This window comes from Apium graveolens, chromosome 2 (genome assembly GCF_009905375.1).
Source record: "Apium graveolens cultivar Ventura chromosome 2, ASM990537v1, whole genome shotgun sequence".
NCBI lineage: Eukaryota > Viridiplantae > Streptophyta > Magnoliopsida > Apiales > Apiaceae > Apium > Apium graveolens.
In genome coordinates, this window is record NC_133648.1 from 295,847,420 (window position 1) to 295,853,146 (window position 5,727).

Sequence of the window (5,727 nt, forward strand, 5' to 3'; positions counted from 1 at the left end):
GATTATTGTTTTTGCATGCATACACCTATACTTATATTTGTTTTATACACAGATTGTTGATAACAATCTTAAAGCTTAGTATTTTTAATCTTTGACTATCAAATCTGTCTTGCGTGGTTTTTGTTTAACAGACTAATGGAGAACGCGAATAATATGACTGGTAACAATGTGGTTGATCCCAACGCACAAATTATAACATCTGATGGGGATCACCAAACGCCACAAAACCCTAACGCACAGGTACTTGTACCTGATGAGGGTCAGCCGCCGGTTGGACATGTGCCTCCGGGACATGTAACTTGGGGAAGAATGCCTTGGGGTCATACTATCATTGGACAGTTGCAGGTGCCTCTTGGACAGAATACTGGTGTACAGACACCTGTTATGACTGTTACACCTGTTATGACTGTCACACCTGTAGCGCCTACTCATCCTGCTGTGCCTGCTGCGCATGTTGAGAAATCTGAGAAGTTCAATGGATCGAACTTCAAGCGCTGGCAGCAAAAGATGTTGTTTTATCTTACCACTCTAAACCTTGATCGATATCTCAAGGAGAAAGTACCATTGCTCACTGCTGAGAGTGATATGCAGACTGTGTATGCTGCGGATGCCTGGAAGTACGCCGACTTTATTTGTCGGAACTATATGCTAAACTGTTTGGCTGATTAATTGTATAACGTATATTGCTCGAAAACATCAGCTAAGGTCTTATGGGGATCACTTCACCATAAGTATAAAACCGAGGATGCTGGGGAAAAGAAGTGGATTGTTGGTCATTTTCTTGATTACAAGATGGCAGATTCTAAGACAGTGGTCAGTCAGGTACAAGAACTACAAGTGATCATCCATGATATCCATGCTGAGGGGATGGTCATAAGTGAGTCCTTCCAAGTTGCTGCTGTGATTGAAAAGTTGGCGTCTGGTTGGAAAGATTTTAAGAACTACCTTAAGTACAAGCGTAAGGAGATGTCTATGGAGGATCTTATCATTAGACTTCGAATCGAAGAAGACAACAGAGGATCCGAGAGGAAAACTAATGTTGCCACTGAAAAGGCAAACGTGGTGGAGCACCAAAGCTCCAAGCCCAAGAAGAACAATTTTGGGAAAGGGGGAAAGCTGGCACCCAAAGGAGGAATTTCGAAGCCATCGAAGTTTCAAGGAAAGTGCTTCAACTGTGATAAAATGGGGCATAGGTCTGCCGATTGCAAGAAGCCTAAGAAGCCTAACAAGAAGAAGGAAGCAAAAATAATTGATAATGTGTCCAAGGAAATAGGTGATATAGACCTATGTGCTACAATCTCTGAAGTAAACCTCGTTGGCTCAAATCCAAGGGAATGGTGGATTGATACTGGAGCTACATGGCATATTTGCTTAGACAAGGCGATTTTCTCCAGCCTCAAAGTTTCTAATGCTGGTGAGAAGCTCTACATGGGGAACTCTGCAACTTCTATGATTGAAGGAGAAGGCACGGTGATTCTGAAGATGACCTCTGGAGAGAATCTGACTTTAAAGAATGTACTTTTTGTGCCTGATATTCGCAAGAACCTGGTGTCTGGTTCTATGTTGAATAAGCATGGCTTTCGCATTGTAATAGAGTCAGATAAAGTTGTTTTATCTAAGAGTGGTTTATTTGTAGGTAAGGGTTATGTAACTGATGGGCTTTTTAAGCTCAATGTTATGTCCATTAAGCACGATAATGAAATGAAGAATTCCTCTACTTACTTGCTTGAGTCTCCTAATTTATGGCATGCTAGATTAGGACATGTTAATTATGACACTTTACGAAGGTTACGTGTAAAAGAATACATACCAAAATTAACAATTGATTTCAAACATAAGTGTCATACTTATGTGGAGGCAAAATTAACGAGATCGTCATTTAAACATGTGGAAAGAAACACCAAAGTGCTAGACCTAATACATAGCGATATATGTGATTTAAAATTCACTCCAACAAGAGGAGTAAACAAGTATTTTACTACATTCATAGATGACTGTATAAAATATTGCTATGTATATTTGCTGAAAAGCAAAGACGAAGCTATAGATAAATTTAAAATCTATAAGGAAGAAATTGAGATACAACAATCTGAGAAAATCCAAACGATACGAAGTGATCGTGGAGGTGAATATGTTGAACCCTTTGGGGAATTCCTGTTCACAATATGGTATAATCCATGAGGTCACTGTACCATACTCCCCTCAGTCAAATGGAGTGGCTGAGAGGAAGAATCGTACTCTTAAAGAGATGATGAATGCGATGTTTTTAAGCTCTGGACTTCCGCAGTCGATGTAGGGGGAAGCCATCTTAAGCGCAAATAATATTTTAAATATTACGATGAGAAAGAATAATGTTAGGTCCCGAATTATCGTAGAAGAGGGGGGGGGTTGAATACGATAATCACTAAATTAAAACTTCTTTCGAATCTTTAACGGATAAAATATTTAGTGCTCGGTTAGTGTTTCGTGTTCTTGAGAGGAATAGTGTTTGGAACGATAAAAACGAGGAACACAAAATATTCGGGGAAATATATATTCGTATATAAATCCTCGAGGGTGTTGCTACACTCCGGTAAATAAATTAACCGGCTACAATCTAAGAACAACAAAGTTCCTAGCTACTACAAAGATTTACAAATCAAATCCTATACAATAATCTAGCTTTTGTTTGTACTAGGATTTAATTACCGGGTAATGATTATAATGCCCCTATGAATATACAAGAATTAAATCGGGCATTATAACGTTACTCCGGTGAGAAGTTAAATGGATAAACAAATAGCTTGAGCTTCTCTGTAAATCAATGCTGCCATTTTCACTTCTCTTTTTGGGAGAGAAGATGAACAGATAATAAATGAATGGCTGAATATCTTCAGCTGCAAAGTGTAGACTTTATCCAATAATTTGTGGCTGAGAATTGAGTACTCTGTGGCGACCAAATCTTTCTGTGGCGACAAGGAATTCTGTGGCGATAGGAGTGTGTAAGTCTTGTTCTGTGGCGACAAGAGAGAGTGCAGGAGAGGGGAGTTTCCCTGTGACGACAACTTCCTACTACAAGTACATTAATATGTACTTAAATATTTTAACCAAAACTTAAACATAAACAAACATGTACACGTTTGTTTACTTATTTTAGTTTTCCTTTTTGTTTTTTTTGTTTTTTGCTTTTTTTGTTTTCTTTCTTTTCTTTTGATTTTCTTTTTTCTTTTTCCTTTTGTTTTTGTTTTCTTTTTCTTTTTGTTTTTCTTTTCTTTTCTTTTTCTTTTCTTTTTCTCTTTTCTTTTTTTCTTTTTCTTTTTAAGTATAAATTGTAATTAAATTAATTCATAAAATAAACTTAAATATAACTTATATAAATAAACTAATTTAAATTTATAAAATAAAATTATTTAAAGTTTATAAGATAAATCATTTTAAGTTTATTAAATAAATTATATTAAAGTCCATTAAATAATTTATTTAATTTAACAATTAAACTTTGAGCTTCGCCAGTCCCCTGAGCTGTTGAGCTGTATACCCCGCACACCTCTTCTCGTACTTTAACAGATAAACATTCAATCCAAGTACGTTCCTTAACTTAATAATTCTTCTATAAATAATACCCAGATTTCTTTCACGAGCTGTTGACGCCTAGTAAAACTGGTCTAGTTCACAGACGACTAACCCCGATTCAGGTCTTCGTATTATTGCCTTGATTACATTGTTAAGCTTGCCTCAACTTTATTGCTTCAGACACTGACTGTCAATAAATAATTATACTTTCACTGGAATCATTTCTGGTACTCTAGACAACGTATTTATTAACCTCTGTCTATACCCTGTCTTCAATTCTTTAGATTTCTATGCTTCGAACACTGTCTATCTTCAATCAATACCAATACACTGAAATCTTCCGGTAGCACTTATATGCTGAATCTTTAACATTTCTGAAACCCTGAAAGTCTTTAACCTTTGTTCTTCACTGAGGCATGATCATATTAATGAACTTCTTTCAGTGACTTGTAGACAGACTTCAGGCTCTCTTCTAATCTTCTGATTCTTTGTATTTGCCTTGTCTTTATTCTTCCTGATTTCTTGTGTAGACGTAGTATTATTAACCTGTCATGTTCTAGTGTTGTTATCGTGTTGAGTTATCACGTAACTGTTCATACAGCTACGTAGTCTCACCAATAATCTCCCCCTATTTGATTGTTAAACTTAACAAACAAATTAAATAGAGAGGATAACTCAACTAACAACTAGAAAAAGTAATGTACTAGGACTTGTAAATAATGCTACTGGTTTTATGGATCAAATACTGCATTTCCAGATTTCTTGAGTAATTGAAATGAAAGATGCTTGTTCCTCTAGCACTGAACTGATATTCAAGTAGTATCATCTTCATTTCTTTGGTTCTTCAAATCTCTACCAGATAACACTTCTCAGTCTTGAAGTAATCATCAACAGCTTCTATTGTACAACCACATTTCCTGTTGAGAAGCGCATATCTCTCTTGCTTCTCCCCCTATGAGAATCAACTGCTTAAAGGAGATCACCTTCGTCTACCACCTCTCCCGTACAATAGGATCCGCAGGTAAGAACTAATGGTATTCCCCTTTTGGAAAACAGCTTCTCCCCTTATGAAGAATAGTGATGAACCAAACCACTTCTTCTGATCACTAGGAAATCACCTTGTGTTTACCACCTCTCCCGTACAATAGGATCCGTAGTTACTGATAAGTGGCATTTTATACCACTTAGAACGTCTTATAATAGTTAAATTGGTGTCTTGAAATCAAGTATTTTGTGTATTTGATGCGTTTTTCTCGTATTTGTGCATTTCAGGGTATTAGTTGCATTTCGGGAGAGAATTCATCAATAATATGCCTTGGCATGTGTTTAGCATTGCAAGTGGGAAGATAGAAGCAGATTGCAGCGAAGAAACGGAGCAAAAATAGAGTATTTTCCAGAAGGGGTCTGAGCGCCCGCTCAGCTATGCTGAGCGGCCGCGCAGGAAGTTGAGCGCCCGCTCAGGAATGCTGAGCGGCCGTGCAGGGTCGTAATTTCAGATTAAATATTTTAGACACCTATTTCTGTTTGGCTTCCAACTTCTGAGTTATCTGGGTTTTATGGGACTCCTATATAAGTAGATTTCAGAGATATTTTATAGGGGTTGGATCGTAGTATTAATCGAAGAGCGAAGGAGATAAGGAAGAAGACCGTTTTAGCACACCGCAACGAAGAGGAAGCATATTTTCTTGTGATTCTTTATTTCGTTGTAACATTGGATGCTAGTTTTCTTTACTTTGAACCTATTTACTCTTGTGACGTACTCTGGTTTAATATAAGTAGTTTTAGTTATTATTATTGTGTGTTATTATCATGTTTTTATATGAACCCATGATGATGATGAGTGCTATCATGGGCTAATCGTGATCATGGGGTCGTAACGGATTACTATGGAGTTCTTTAGTTAGTTGTTTAATACTTTAGTGTGTGATGATTGTATGATATCTAGTATTGGTTATGCGTATTCGTCTTATGTGCGTCACGAACATATAAGATAGGGTGTTAATCTCTTGTGAAGCGACGGTGGATCTTGAGATTTAGAACTTGCCATGCTAGCATAGGTTCATGTACGAGTATGCATGATTAGTGGGTAACTCTAACCGTTTATTCGCCCTGTGTAATCAAAAGGAATAACTTGTGCTTAAATCGTTATGTTGTCAATTTCTGTAGACATATAGC